Genomic DNA, 16,445 nt, shown 5'->3' with positions numbered 1-16,445 from the left:
AGATCTGGGTGGTGAGGGTGTCATTTTGTCGCTGGCTGGAGAGAGCTCTTTCACTTATCTCCCCAAGCCACTGGGGTCATTCAAAGGAAGGAAAGGAACAATCATCAAAGATAACTTTCATAAACACTAAGAGCATTTAGGACCTTATCCTGTGAATTGGAGTTGAGGGTGCTCAGTAACTTACAAGGTCAGTTGTAACAGAAGGAACTGGAACAGCACCAAGAAAATGGTTTATCTGCAAGCTTGGAACGAGGAGTAATGAAGGTGAGTAAACAACAGTAAGAAGGTGTAAGCATTAGTGCTCTTACCCTCCCACCCCCAACATATCCCATGCTCCCCATTCTGTCAAGACTGTGGGGTCATCAACAATGTTTCCTCTAGACAAAGGATAGTAAGTTAGTTACTCGGTCTGCATCCCACATGGGAGGCTAAGGCCCCTTTGTAAAACTGATCTAGTAGGTAGGAGTGATTACTGGATCTGAAAAGGGATCTATTACACAAGAGCTGATCCCCTATTCCCAGGGAAGTAATCCATTAGACTGTGATGACTCTGGCTACTCTAATCAGTTACAGTAGCTCCAAGAAACAGGACAATCTCATGGTAAAAATCATTTGAAAACCTCACTGAGTGAGGCCAGTGTTTTCAGATGTGGATGCCTAAAGTTCAAGGTACATCTACATGGCAATAAAAGACCCATGGCATGGCTGCAGCTGGCCCTGGTCAGCTGTGGGCTCATCCTGTATGGCTAATAATTGCAGTGTAGGTGTTTGGGGTTGGGCTGGACCCCAAGCCCTGAAACGCCATGCACAGGGAAGGTCTCAGAACCTAGGCTCTGCAATTTGTAGCCCTGCTGAGTGAACCTAAGTCAATTAACCTCCGCTCTGAGACATGGTGCCGCAGTGTGTGTTTGTTTTTTGCAATGTAGGCAGACCCCTGGGTAATTTAGTATGGTTTCAAGTGGCTCACTTTAAGCACCAAGTTTGAAAATGCTGACCTACACTTATGACTGGCCATTTTGCAGTTTCACAAATGAGCCATTTCTGAGTGCCTTTGAAAAAGTTTTAATGGGCATGTTTTTTATATGGCAAGTAATTTCTGGAGCACTTTGTTTGACACCTTTTTTTAAAAACATCAACCACCACCACCATGCCGAGATACAGACACACAGAACGGCCTGAAGCAGGACACCCTGAATATTACCCATGCACAATACGAACAAATGAAGTTGTTGTGAGAATTGTAGCTTCACATTTCCTGACTTCGGTGCATTTAAACTCACCAAAAAGCTTCATTAATGTAAAGTAATTTGACTATTGATTCTTCTTTATATTACTTGTTTTGTACCTTAGATTTTGGCAGCAGGAGACAGATTACTTTCAGCCAAATTCTGGTCCTAATCAAAGTAATGGGAGTTTCATCTTCAGTGCAGCTAACAGATAACGTATGAAATTGGGAGGGGAAATGGAAAAGTAAAGGCAGCTTGGCAAGTGATATTATTTTCCAGCAGCTTAATCCATACACTGACCCAACTCAGCCAGTGAGCCTGTAACACACAATAAACCTTCAGCTCTGTTCTGGAAGTCCAGCCTTTAAATATGAGAATTAGAGGATCTACTCTGTTCCCTTGCTTCTTATTTGTTGAGTATTTACAGGGTAAACATATTTTTAAACATTTTTTCTATTTTTTTTAAGTGGATTTTGTTTTAGCTTAAAATTTAGACCCGTTTAAAAACTTAAATTTACAACCATCTGCCACAAAGGCTAAACTCACTATACATTAATAGAGAGTTATTTAAATATCCCATGCAATATGCTGAGCTCCTAGGACAAATTCTGCCCTGCTATACACCTTGCCTATGCAACACTCCCTATTTGAAATCAGCAAGGGTTGCATGTGGATTTAGTCAGAGTATACGTTACCCAACTATACAGTCATTACACTGACATTTTAACAGCGACATAGCAGAATATGGGAACTGACATACTGAGTCAGGCAAGGGTCCATCTAGTCCAGAATCCTGTCACCAACAGCGGCCAGTACCACATGCTTCAGAGGAAGATGAAAGAAACACTTCAGACGCACTTATGGAAGAATCTGCTCACAAGGAAAGTTTTCTCCTAACTGTCAATATTTGATGCTTGGTTTATGCCCTGAAGCAAGAGGGTGTAGATTGCTACCAAAGCTCTTGTGTACATTAGTATTCACAGAGAGGGCTACAGCTTGTTTGAAAGCTACTAACTAATGACAGTTTTATTCTTTTTGGGAAATTGCAGGAAACCAAAAAGTTGTTAACAGCAGTGATTTCAAATGCCTTGATTTCAATCTGGTTCACTTGCACTCAGTGCTGTGAGGTTTGTTCCTTTAACTAAAAACTTGTTTTGTGTTTTGACTTTGAAATAGAAACCGAATGGTGGTGAAAGGTCCTCCAGGTATCCCAAGAACACATGCATGCCTGGCAGCAACAGTGCAAGCTTCCCTCATTGCCACCCTGCCAATGTCTTCTCAGTTCTGATGAGTTCATCCTTAACGGAGCATCTACAACTAAGAATTTAGCTGTGCAGTTCTCCATCAGTAATAGCAAATGGTGGAAGCTGTAATACAGACAAGGTGCGGGCATTTTTATTACTATGTCATTTAGCTCAAAATGCCTGTATGCGGTCTACATTCCAGCTTCCATCATTCATTCCACCCCAGTGAAGAAAGCCAGGTCTGAATTTTCCAAGTGTACCGAAGGCCTGTTGGTAAGTAGTGTCAGTGCCCCATTCAGTCCCTGGTCTCTGCTGATACTGCCAACATAGGTGGCATTTGTCTCAAGGATGCTGGTACGTGTCCATTAGGAGCTGGTCTGAGACCAACAATTCATTTGTCACAGGACCAACAGCCATGAGATTATTACTTATTATTCGAACTACAATAGCATCCAGAGGCCCAGCTGACTTTAGCCCCGTTGTGGTAGGGACTGTACAGATACAGAGTGAGAGGAACCCTGCCCAAAAATTTACAATCTAAAGAAATAATACAGAGTGTGAGAAAGGAAGTCTTAGTACTGGAGCTAGGCAAAAATGATTACGACGTTTCACAAAAATACCAAATCATTTTCATTTTGCAAGTTTCAAAAAAGAACCATTTAAAAAAAATGAATTTTTTTTATGGGAAGTTTTTTGTGTGGGAAATATTTGTTTATTTCTGTTATCACACCTGTTTTTCTCCCCTTTCCTCTTTTTCCATTTTGTCACTAAGAGGACAAAAATAGAAAAACGGAATGTTGACACCCTTCCTCCCCTCTCTCTTCCCCCCTCCCAAGAAAACCCCTTTTCATTTTCAGGTTTCATCAAAAAAATATTTTTAAAAAATCAACATTAAAATTTGTGCAAAAATAATTCGTTTTCAATAAAAGGCCATTTTTCAGTGAAAAAACAACCTTTGACCAGTTGTAATTGTTATCCCCATTTTACAGATGGGAAAACGAGGCACAGAGATATAAACTTCCTTGCCCATGGTGTCTCAGGAAGTCTGTGGCAGAACTGGGACTTCAACCCAGATCTCCCTAGTCCAAGTTCAGTGCCTTAAACACAAGACCATCTGTCCTCACTTATTATTTCTGCATGTAATAAATATTAGTGACTACTGATCTGAGCTTCATTTGAAGCAGGAGAAGGCTCAGTGTTTCAGACCCAAACTTTGTTCTGGCATTCCTTGACAAACCCCCAACCCTGCTTGCTGCCTAGTCTGCACCATGGGGAATCTCCAAGGCAACAGAGTAACTAATTCTTGACTGCCATTAAGGTAAATCCCCAATTTCATTCAATATTTTTGAAATTTACAAATCAAAAGCAAATCTGCCAGCACAGATCACAAAATAAGGAATCCAAAGCCTTTATTAATTCTCTGAGTGACAGCAGCCCTGCAGCCTCCCCCGGATGAATCATGATGTGAAAGGAAGTTCTGCTTTCCTATGCTGTCACTTTGTGTGAACTCCTTTTGACAAAACACTTTGCACAGGATATAATCAGACTGAAATTATTTTACTAACACATGGTATTGGAAACATTATCTTTGTTAATAAATACGTTTCTAGAGGCAAATTACTTCTTCCTCATTCACTCCCATTTAAAAAAATGTCACGAGAGCTCCCAGTTCCATAGGCAAGAAGACTCGTCCAAAATATCTCCAGAGCATGGGCAGCTGCTAACAGTGTGAGAGTCAAGAGCCTATGAAAGTCTTGTTGGCCATTAAGGGAATTTTCAGAGAAGATTGAGCAGGTAGATAGCCGTACTCCATATAGGCCAGAGGTAAGCAAACTGTGGCCTGCGGGCCACATCCGGCCAGTGGGACCCTCCTGCCTGGCCCTTGAGCTCCCAGCCGGGGAGGCTAGCCCCCGGCCCCTCCCCTGCAGCCTCAGCTCGCCATGCCACCAGCGCTCTGGGCAGTGGGGCTGCGAGCTCCTGCTGGGCAGCATAGCTGAGAGAGTCGCTGGCCTGCCCCAGTGCTCTAGATTGCGTGGCGATGTGGCTGGCTCCAACCGGGCAACGCAGCCGCCAGTCCTAGTGCTCTGACCGAGATGGTAAGGGGGAGGGGGTACCAGGGGGCAGTCAGGGGGCGGTTGGATGGGGTGGAGGTTCTGGGGGGACGATCAGGGGATGGGGAACGGGGGGGTTGGATAGGCGTGGGAGTCCCAGGGGGCCTGTCAGGGTGTGGGGGTGTGGATAGGGGTCGGGGCAGTCAGGGGATAGGGAGCAGTGGGGGTTGGGATGGGGGTGGGGTCCAGGGGGGGGTGTGGTTAGGGGTAGGGGGGATCCCTGGAGGGGGAGGTCAGGGGACAAGGAGCAGGGGGGGTTGGATGGGGCTGGGATTCTGAGGGGGATAGTCAGGGGGCAAGAAGTGGGAGGGGGCAGATAGGGGGCGGAGGCCAGGCTGTTTGGGGAGGCACAGCCTTCCCTACCCGGTCCTCCATACAGTTTTGGAACCCCAATGTGGCCTTCAGGCCAAAATGTTTGCCCATCCCGGATATAGGCACCTCTCTGAAGTGACTCTTGTTCTCTGCTCTCAGGTTTCATTTATATAAAGAGTCTCTGGCTGTCCTGGTTGTGAAGAAAACCTCACAAATGTGAACTTAATAGAAATGCAGAGATGGTCTACATGAGTCTGCAGAGAGCCAGGAACAATAGCTCAGAGAGGTGTGAACTGTCCCATTTATCCAAATGGGTGTTAACTCAAATGCCCAATGACAATAATTCACATGTCAAAATTGTTAACTATTTCATTGCTCATGCGAGAAAGGTGCATGAGGGTCACAGTTCTGCACACTTCACTGTGGGCGACGTTTCATTTTGATTCTGTAAGTGAGATACACCAACACTTATTCCCCCCAACCCCAATCAAGGAGGAGCTAAACCCAAGGTCTCGAGCAGAGTCTATGGGTGCATTCAAGTCCCACGGAAGGGCAGCAAAGCTCATGGAGCCCAGTAGAGCTCAGAGAGCAGGCACAATCATATTTTGAACAGCAGCACAATCTACTGTGAGCAAGCGATTGATTTTGGTGACTCACACAGGAGGAACTCATTTTGTTGAGAGAAGAGTACCACGGTCTTCCCCACCAACTCAGCCCCTTGTCCAGAGAGAAATGGGGAATAAGATCCCCATCCAAATTTGAGACTAGCAACTCCTCCACTCCCACTCCTTTTTTATAAGGCCGACAGACAGACACAGGTGATACATTTCTGTAGGCTCCTCCAAGTCTACAGACCCCTGCTGGATAGGTCTATGAATTACAAAAAACACCCCAAAAACACAACATTGCTAATCTGATCAGAGAAATTCACTCTTCATGGTACCATGACTAGAGGTGGTCAACAATTTTTGCTTGAATTTTTTTTTTTTTTTTAATGTTTGGTGACAAAAAATGGCCTCTCGTCTCAAGGCAAATTTTCACAAATTTTGAAAATTTCTAGTTTTTCAACATAAAACCCAAAATTGAAAAACTGCTTTCTAAAGCAACCACCCCCCCACAGACACACACACTTTTACAATGAAAGAACAAAAGGAAAAAAAAAGTCAAGACAAATATTTGTTTCTTTCAAAAAATTCATGGAAAGGTTTTCTATTTTTAATATGTTCTAATCCCAATACAATTGAATATCACAATATGAAGGTCATGAATGGACCCCAAAAAGTTATTTCAAGAGCTTTTCACATCCTAGTAGCTGGATGGATTCACACCATTGAAATCAGTCGTTTCAGGAAAAGCCAGAATGGCTGGTAACACTAAAAAGCTGCGCTTGAAGTATTGGGGACTATATTCTGACTATTTTTATGGGGGGTGGGGGGAGTACCAAACACACAAAAACAACTCCAATAACTGCCTAAAACCCTCCGAGTTCTTAAAGCTGATTACACATTTCCCCCTCCACGCTCTCCTGCTCTCTTTTCAGGAGTTAGGGGATTCAGATTTATTTATGCTAATATTACTTTGAATGTGTTTTATGTGCATCACTAAATGGGTTTGTTTGGGTTGGGGCTTGTTTCTTCAGAGCAAGTGATTCTTGTTCATCAGCAAGCTAATCCTGCCCAACAAATCACCGGGATTTTCTCTCTATCTGCTACCACTGCTCCCTGGTGAATGTAAATGTTCTCCTGAGCTTGACTCATTCACCCATCCCCACTTCTGATTGAGCAGGTACCACAAGTCCTTCTCAGTATTTCAAAATTGTTCTTGTCAGGCCAGACAGGCCTCAGCAGCTAAATATCACAGCTGTCTGTGATTTCTGCTGACTGTTCAAACACTCTATCTGCTTCCCTTCAAAGGGAAAGGATATGGTATGAAAACATTATGGCTATGGCTATGCAGAATTAAGTTGGACTCTTACCTAGTTCTTACCCCTAATCCCACTTCCTGTCCACACAGAAAAAACTCTGTCCCAGGTTTGGAGGTGCTTTCAGCCCCAGCTAGCTGACCCAGCTGGGGGTAGGCGAGAACCAAGGGATTCTGAGGGGGATAGTCAGGGGGCAAGAAGTGGGAGGGGGCAGATAGGGGCAGAGGCCAGGCTGTTTGGGGAGGCACAGCCTTCCCTACCCGGTCCTCCATACAGTTTTGGAACCCAACTAACTGGAAACTACCCACTGTGCAGTGAGGACACAGGCTAAATCACTCCTGTGCAGACAGTCCTCCAATGGCCTTTGCAAAATTCTCCTCTCAGGTGATATGCCTGCCTTGTAGTGCTCCCATCTGACCTAATGTAACATTATGGGCACTCCCTGCCTCAGTTTCCCTTCTCTCAGAGGCCCGTAAGACCTCCACACAGTCCAAAAAGGTGTAAGAAAAAATTCCCCTGCTGGGATTCTACTTTATTAAATACAAATAAACTTGAAATAAATTCTCTTCGCTTGGGCTTAGGGGCTGCACAGCTGCTGTCCTGGGGGCTTCTGCTTTTCAGTCCTGACCTCTCTGGCCCGTAGTCACTCCTGCTGGCTCAGGGGTGGCACAACCCTCCTCTCCAGGAACTGTGGTCTCTTGGAGCTCCTCTTCCTTAGGAGAGCATCTCTCTCTCTGAGCACCTCCCTGCAACTGAGCCCTGATGTTTGTTTTATCAGGCCCAGATGCTCGTTATTCAATTAACTACCAAGATAGGCCAGTTCCCCTTAAATTAGCTCATCATGGGTAGCCTGGGACCAAACTCTGCTTTAAGAGACCAGCAACCCCATGACATCCCCTCAGCCGATGGATAAGTTCTCCTGCAATTGACACAACTGATGGGAAAAAATCCCAAAGCATCTCAACTCAAAGACCCCCAAAATATGCACACGCACACAGGCAAGTGCTGAAAGAGTGAAAGCACAGTAACTTAGCTAGGGCTTTGCCATGGGAACACTCAAACCTGGGGAAGGCTAATCTGGGCTGCTAAAACCCATGAGCCAATCTCCCAGGTTAACTCTGCAGTGTAGACACAGCCTTAGGATACATCATTACTGCAGAGTTAGCTTGAGTTCTTACTTGAGTATTGCCCTTAACCCTCCACTCCTCTAACACACAAAACCCTCTCACTTTAATTTAGTGGAGCTTTAAAACCAGACTTTGGCCTGGCCGCCAATCAATAGAGTTAATTTTGCAGTGAAGATATACTCCATGTTGTCACTGGGGAAATGGGGTTGATCCAGTGCTAGTGGAACTAGTCCCTGTCACTGAATGGAATGGAGAGAGCACAAGATGTGCAGATAAGTAGGCAGCCAAAACTGGCACAAGCCACCAAATTGCACCACATAAGACTTCAGTCTCAAGCAGTTTTACAAACAAAGCAAGAGTAGGGGAGGCATCCATGGTCTTCAGTGTTAAACCTCAGCTTCCTTTGTTAGCGGAGGACATGGGACTACATCTATCCTCTTTCACACACTTCATTTTCTACCACTGTTTGCAGCTAAGGCGAACTGAGTAATGGGTAATGCTTGGCTCAGTGGCACTTCACTCAGCCTTGCCAGGTCTCCAAACCCAGCCTTTATTCCACCAGAAGGTATGAGCCTAACCGAATGAAAGTTGGGAACATCATACAAACAGATGGCAAGTTCTTTGGAAAGGCAGAACCAAGTTATAACAGAGTCCCACAATTCTGGAAATGGTCGTTAAGGACCTGTAAAGCTGGGAGCAAAGGGAAGAAACTGCAAGTGGGTCACTGTACCAATGTCCAGCTACCTGCTTATCTCTAAAACAAGATAAAATGAAAGGCAAAGAGGATCTTTATTGGATACAAATGGGTTACAGGAAAATTCACAGTAGCAGCCTTTGCTCTTAACACTGCAGCAAAGCCTTAATAGTTTCTGTTACTTAGCGTGATCAACTAAACTGGGACTAGAGACTCAAGGTGAAATCCACTGCATGCACTGGACACAGAAATCTACCTTGATCCCTCTTGTCTACATATTCCATGCACAAAAGCAGAACAAAACTCATGAAGAGATGGAAAGAAGCTGACTATAAAAATCAATCTTTTGAATTAGTTTAGCAAGATGCTGCTTTTCCCATATGCTTAGAAGTGCCCTGTATGGAGTCTCAAACAATAGGCGAGGCTGGGTGTTGGAGTAAAAACAAGGGACTCTCTGCTGGTACCCACTCTCCATTTCCCCTGATGTCGGGTTGTCGTTTTGTGGGTTTTTTGGTGACTGCACTAAGAAGGGTCAATGGCTCCCAGCTAGAGAAATGCAGCTTCTGACAGGACCACCACCATGATTTATATTTTGTGTGCGCCTTGTACTCCACAACACCAACTCTAATGCAGTCCTTTTAAAAGCTAGCAACAAGATAAGTGTGTGAGAATGGGAGAGTACATGTGGCATATCCTATGCAATTTGTCTTCCTAGGATTTCTGAAACTCACAAAGGAGTTAAGTCTGGCAGGAAGGAAAATCCCAGAGGCAAATGCTTTCCCCTCCTCTAAGACATGCAGCAGCCAACCTCCAAGTAGAACTCAGCTGAAAAGGAATTGGTTATGGCATTTAAAATCAATGGATAATTTGACTTTGGACTCAACAGGCAACCCTTCTTCCCCTCCAAATACTAAATCCATGTAACTCTATCCCCAAGGCTTAGAAAATACTATGCTGATAAATACAGTCATTATAGTAAAATTTTATAGGCTATGTTACATTGTCTTGGCCAATAAATCTTGGTATCAGTGGCTTACTTGGTGTTTGTTAAACCACTCCAGATGCTTTAGAAAGAAAGTGATTGATCTAGCTACTGAAATTGGCCCAAAACCTCCCAATGACACAAAGCAACAAGATTAAAATTTTGCTCTTTACTCACAGAGGGTAACTCAGGTCTGACAGTCTATGCTCCCTGAAAACACAGAAAAAGGGACACCAGGGTAAAGGATAGAAAACAGAGGCTGACTACCAGGAAAAGCTTCCTTCCAGGAGGATCACTTAGGATGTTGGACAGTTTCCCAAGCGTAATGCTGGGAGCCTCCTCCACTGGAATATCAAAAACTAGATTGGACAATGTTCTGGTGAGGTCTGTAGGGAAGGACCCTTCATTTGCCTTTGTGTGGAGGGAAGGGGTAGTCTAAACAAGATCTATTAGCAAAAAGAAAAGGAGTACTTGTGGCACCTTAGAGACTAACCAATTTATTTGAGCATGAGCTTTCGTGAGCTACAGCTCACTTCATCAGATGATCTGATGAAGTGAGCTGTAGCTCACGAAAGCTCATGCTCAAATAAATTGGTTAGTCTCTAAGGTGCCACAAGTACTCCTTTTCTTTTTGCGAATACAGACTAACACGGCTGTTACTCTGAAAGATCTATTAGGGATGCCTCAGCTCTAATTTCTCTGATTATATGTTCAACTGCTTCTTCCACCAAGTCCTTTCAGTAAATATTGCCAGAGGCTACAGCATTCATCAAAGAAAGGGCTGGGGCCAGTATACAGAGGGACACAGAGATCCTCCAGCAATGTCAAACCAGATGCAAGGACACCAAATTCATACAGTCCAGCCAACTTGTCTATGAGAGAAACTGAAATTCAGCTCAGAGTCCAGCACCAGAGTGCTCCAGTGCCACTGACAAAACTGCCCCAGATAGTCACCAGCAAGAGAAGACAACACAACAGCTTTGCATTCCTCTTTAGTTTCCAGCAATATTGTTCTTCCTACAGGCATCTAACACAACTCACTGCCCTGCCAGGCCCTGAATAATGATGGATAAAAATGCTCCTGTGTTCTCACAGAGAAAAGTCTGTGGGTACCAGTCACGACAGGCAAATACAAGATGACAAGCAGAGGGCATCAAATTTTATGATCTGAAACACACACCCTAGGCACTCACGCTAAACCAAACATGGCTAGTGCAGCCCTATGGTGCTTCTAACAAGGAGCTGCGTGTGGCCAGCCTTCTCAATACAGTGCAGGAAACAGAGTCCTCCCATCCCCTTCTACTAATTGCATCTGCAGTGGTCAAGGGTTAAGAGGGAGGTAAACAGATTAATTCTATTAGACTCTGGAATAGTGTCTCAAGGGAAATAGGGAAAATCCCATCATTTAGAACAAGACAGGGGAATACACTGCAAGGGAGCTATGTTGGCCTATTTGAGGATTAGGGAGCTGGAATAGAAGGTGCCATCTTTTCTAGCTCCAGTTTCCATGAGTCAGCATAATGCAGAGTTTCACCTCTAGAACTACATGGTGGTGCAGCCACTCTAGAAACAAACCAGGGAAGATTCCTCAGCTGAAAGCAGCACAGTGAACAAGCACTGGCCAGCCTGGTGCCAGCAGAGTTAGAAGTGCTAACAGAGCCGCCTCCCTTACCTGAGTGCTGCCCGGTGAGAGGTTTTCAGCGCAATACTTGTTCTTTTCCAGAAGTCAGGTTGAGGTAAGCATGCGTCAGTCAGGATCTCCTTTCTTCATTGACCTGCTGGTGCTACTGGGCTGACTGACCTGTCAGGGACAACAAACAAACAAAATAAATATACCCTAGTGTCAGGAACTGGGAGAAGATTTCAGCCTTCATTTAGTCACTTCTGCTTATGCAGGCACTTGTCAAAAGTTCCTTGAGTGCCTGAATTAACTCAATGAAAACACACAATTTCTCCAGGCATAAATGCAGCAAATTCCCCAAGGGGCAATCCCTTTTCACTCCTCAATGCCACACCTAAGTAGCCAGCCAGGGCACAGTGGGCCCTTTACAGAGAAGGAGGAATCTGTCCACCAAGGCTATGAAGCATCAACAGAGTTGCTCTGTATCTGTTACTGACTCTTCAGGAGCAGAGCGGCCTCCTCAGAGGTTAGATAGGGTTTCATGGTTGGCGCATTCACAGAGTCATGGATTCCCTGACCTCCAGGCATAGGGGCAGCATGGAAAGAGGCTAGAAGGTGGGAATGAAAGGAAAGAATGCAGCATCAAGGCCAGCATGGCTGGTAGAGTGAAAGAAATAAGGACACAATAAATGAGATCCAAGATGTAAGCTGGGGCAGACATTTGAAAGATGAAGACAAGAAATGTAAACTCAGTGAAGTGGCAGAGGGAGCGAAGGGAGCACTGAAAGAGGGAGAGGAATGATCTGACTGGGCAAGGAAGATGTATTTTGGATGCACTGGCGTGGAGTGACAGGAATGACAAGGAGGTTGGAGAGGAAGAGGCTGTAGTGATCAAGGAGGAACAGTTTTTGCCTTTGGGACAGAAAGGTGGGAGCAGATTGTCAACAGGTTGTGAGGAAGTTACAAGACTTGGTAACAGTCGGGATGTGTAGGAAGGCAGAGAGGATGGAGTCAAAGATGACCCCATGGTAGCGATGCTATGTGACCTGGAGGAGACCTGCTGTCCACAACAGTGGAGAAAGGCAAAAGTGGAGAGGAGGTTGGGAAGAACAATAAGGAGCTCGTTTTTATCCTTGTTAATTAGAGCTGCCAGTGAGCCATCCAGGATGAGGTGATGGAGAGACTAGGGTCACCAGACGTCCCGATTTTTAGTTCTTTGTCCTGTGTCCCGACCAATGCACGTTCAGGATGCCATTTGTCCCGATATTGTGGCTTTGGCCACTCCAGCGGTTTTTTTTTTTTTTTTGGCTTCAGCAACTCTGCTCCAGCCACCTTTTTTTTGTGGCTTCCCCCATGTGTCCCAATATTTTGTCCATTTCATCTGGTCACCCTAGGAGAGACAGACTGGCTAGAGAGAAACAGGACAGGAAATAAAAGCTGAATCCTTGTGAACGGATCAAGTCTCTCAGGGATGAGGTACTGAGTGAGAAGAGAAGGGGCACAAAACACTGTGCAACTTCCCGTCTTCCTCCATTTTCTGTGTAACTCCCAAGGAGATGCTGAATGAGCCACTTAGAAGTAGGAGTTGAACAAAGAGAGGAGTAGACTGAAAAAGCCAAAGGAGGAGGGGTTATCAGGGAGGAAGAAGTGATCAGCAGTATCAAACACTGCAGAAAGTTCAAGGAGGAGGAGGACAGAGAAAGTGGCCACAAGGATTGCCCAGGGAGAGACTATTCGAGACTTTGTCGACTGACGTTTCACTGGTGTGGGGAGGGTGGAAGGCAGATTGGCAAGTTACTGGCTGTATGTTTCAGAGAAGTAGTAGTTGTAAATGGTAAGAAGAGGGCAGCAAGCGGATGGTGAAGGTGTAGGGAGGCAATGAGAATGGACAAAGATACATGACTAGCCAGGAGGGGATGGAGGGGAGGGGAAAAGTTGGAGGGGATGTACATAGTGAGTAAACAAAAGACTTTGTAGTCAGTGGTTGGGGTAAAGGAGGAAGGGCCCTTGGGAGAGAAGCAGGTAGAGGAAGGTCATATCAGATCTTCTCAGTCTTCCCCTTGGAGAAGTCAGTAGGATGCTGGGAAGAGAGGGGGGAGAAGCACATGCCATACAGAGTAGTTGCTCTGCAGCTCTCTCCCTCTCTACTAAGCAACGTTGGGTCTAGATCGCACTCTCACTGACAGATGGGATTCAGACAGGAACTGGCGCAACACAAACCTATGCCAGAGTGGTTACAGGGCTTCTCTCTCTCCTCACATTACCCCTTCACCACCTCTCTCCTCTGACTAGCACAGCTCTCGCATCCCCTGTGCCCTTTCTAGTGCCAGATGTCACACACCGGTCTGGAGTTTTAGCCTCTTACAGCATAGGAGGCCAGAGAGTGTAACAAACGCATTCATGGTTCAGGAGAAAAGATAGAAGACAAGCTCCTTTCAATCACCCACCAGACTATCCTGGTGAAGAACACTGAGATGGGGGCGCAGCACAGCATACCAAGCCTCCGTTCCCTGTTGTGCTCTCTGAATGAGCCAGCCAGCATGAGCTAGCACAGCACTAATTTTGCTAGCCAGCAAAATGTAAATGTCTTTAGCGTTCAGCAAGCTAGTAAGTGCTAACATCATGCCAGGCCGCTTTCAATTAGATCCCTATCATGCACACTGGTATCGGCATCTCTCCCCTCCACCCCCTCAAACACCTTTGCCTTCCCCAGACAGTGTTATTTCATACTTCCCAGATTTAAAAAAGGAGGGAAACCTGAACTCTAAATGTTGGGACCAGGTCTGACACAGCCAGACTTGTGACACATACACCTCCTATGACAGGTTTCAGAGTAACAGCCGTGTTAGTCTGTATTCGCAAAAAGAAAAGGAGGACTTGTGGCACCTTAGAGACTAACCAATTTATTAGAGCATAAGCTTTCGTGAGCTACAGCTCACTTCCTATGTTGTTAATTCAGCATTCGTAGGGTGGCAGCACAGTCCCCTGGTCTAACAGCTACACGAACAGTCAGGGAGTCCGGCTTCTATTCTTGGCTCTGACACTGGCTTGCTACATGACCTTAGGCAAGTCAATTAGGAATACATTTCCAGCTAAATCTTCCCTCCATCTCTCACATATGTACGCATACATACTTGCTCCCTGCACTTCACAGACGCAAGCCCCTCAGGCTGCTATATATTCCAAACAGATGCACCTATGCAAGTGCTAGACTGTTTAAAGGGAGAAAAGTAGTATTGACATGAGTGCAGCTGGTTGCATGTACAAAGTGTAAGCACAGATGCTTGCGTGTGCAATTTTGTCCATGCACATGAGTAGATTGCCCATGGAAGTCTACTCCATTAATCTCTTTAAACCCTGTTTCTTCAAATGTACAATAGGGATATTTTCCTGCCTCTTGGGGGGGTGAAGGGGTAATTCATCCACGTTTATAAAGTGAGACTATCTGATGGAAGGTTTCATAGGCAGGTGCACAAATTACCATGAATCATCAAAGACTGGATTCAGTGACATTTTGAGTAACAATTTTCCCATTCAGTTAGGAAGGTATAGTGCTGCCCTTGTAGGTAACGACTGTTCATTGTCTGAGGCCATTTCAACCTATGCACCACTAGAAACAGAAGCACAGGGCTGTATCATAGTTAGGGTCATTAATGTTATATTTTGAGTTGTATGTGTTCTCGTGAGAGACATATTTATTCATGTACCTTCAGTCATCTCTAATCATAGAGTTAGAAGGGATCACAAGGGTCATGTAGTCTAACCTCCTGCCAAGATGCAGGATTTGTTGTGTCTAAACCATCCAAGACAGATGGCTATCCAGCCTCCTTTTGAAAAGCTCCAGTGAAGAAGCTTCCACAACCTCCCTTGGCAGTCTGTTCCATTGTCCTACTGTTCTTACAGTTAGGAAGTTTTTCCTGAGATTTAATCTAAATATGCTATGCTGTAATTTGAACATATTCCATCTTGTCCTGCCCTCTGTGCTAAAGGAGGACAACTTTTGTCCATCTTTTTATGGCAGCCTTTCAAGAATCTGAAGACCACTATCATATCTACCCTTAATTTCCTTTTTTCCAAACTAAACCTACCCAGTTCCTTCGGCCTTTGCTCATATGGCTTACATTCCATCCCTTTGATCATTTTTGTCACTCACCTCTGGATCTTTCCCAGTTTCGCTACATGCTGTCTATACATTGGTGACCAAAACTGAACACAGTACTTCAGCTGAGGCCTAACCAGCACAGAATACAGTGGTATTCTCACTACCTGTAACTCACATGCTATGCCTCTGTTAATGCAACCTAAAATTGCATTTGCTTTTTTTGCAACAGCATCAAATTGTGACTCATGTTGAGGTTGTGATCCACCACAACTCCCAGATCTTTCTCGGCAGTGCTGCTGCCAAGCCAGTTTCCCCCAATTCTGCATTTGTGCATTTGTGCGTTTGGTTTTTCTTCCCTAAGTGTAGCAACTCACATTTGTCTTTGTTGAATTTCATTTTGTTGTCTATAGGCCAGCTCTGCAATTCATCAAGATCCCTCTGAATTTTAACTCTATCCTCCAAAGTATTGGCCACCCCCCTAGCTTTGCGTCATCTGCAAACTTCATCAGTATGCTCTCTAGGTCATCCAGGTCATTAATAAAGATGTTAAACACCAGACCCAGAACAGATCCCAGTGGAACCCCACTTAAGACTTCCCTCCAACCCGACATCATTCCATTAATAGTTACTCTTTGTTTGTGGTTGTTTAACCAATTATGTATCCACTTAATGGTAGTTCCAGTGAGTCTACATTTCTCCAGGTTACTTATCACAATGTCATGTGGGACTGTGTTGAAGTCCAGATATATTATGTCCACCGCATTCCCCCAATCCACCAGTTACCTGATCATGGAATATTATAGACAGAAAAGACTTATTAGGTCATTTAGTCCATCCCTCCTAGCCAATGAAAGATTGTGCCCTTCCTTGTCCAATATTTGGTCCAATCCAGTTCTGAACAGTGGAAGAAATGGGACTACCCTTCTTTCATTTGCCAGACCATTGCGAATTCTAACAGATCTCATGATTAGGGATTTCTCATATAAACTGTCTACATTAATTTCATCCCTTTACTCCCAGCCCACCTATAATAAATCTGGTAACATGGTGATGTTAGTACTATAAGAAGACAGGAAGCCATCTACGTAGGTTTGCCTCTCCAATC

At 44.8% G+C, this 16,445-nt stretch overlaps 1 protein-coding gene across 5 annotated transcripts in view; it reads right to left on the bottom strand.

The window, feature by feature from the left end:
* Nucleotides 1-16,445, bottom strand: part of TSPAN18 (tetraspanin 18) — a 182,638-nt gene that overhangs the window by 74,736 nt on the left and 91,457 nt on the right. For all 5 annotated transcript variants that reach the window (XM_084630094.1, XM_084630097.1, XM_084630093.1 and 2 more), the window contains one exon: nt 11,290-11,418. The gene's annotated coding sequence lies outside the window, so the exon portion shown is untranslated. The remainder of the gene's footprint in view (nt 1-11,289; nt 11,419-16,445) is intronic.

The sequence above is a fragment of the Lepidochelys olivacea genome, assembly GCF_965140295.1.
Source record: "Lepidochelys olivacea isolate rLepOli2 genome assembly, chromosome: 6".
Lineage (NCBI taxonomy): Eukaryota > Metazoa > Chordata > Testudines > Cheloniidae > Lepidochelys > Lepidochelys olivacea.
Note: the sequence above shows the minus strand (reverse complement) of the source record. Positions and strands in the feature narration are given on the sequence as shown.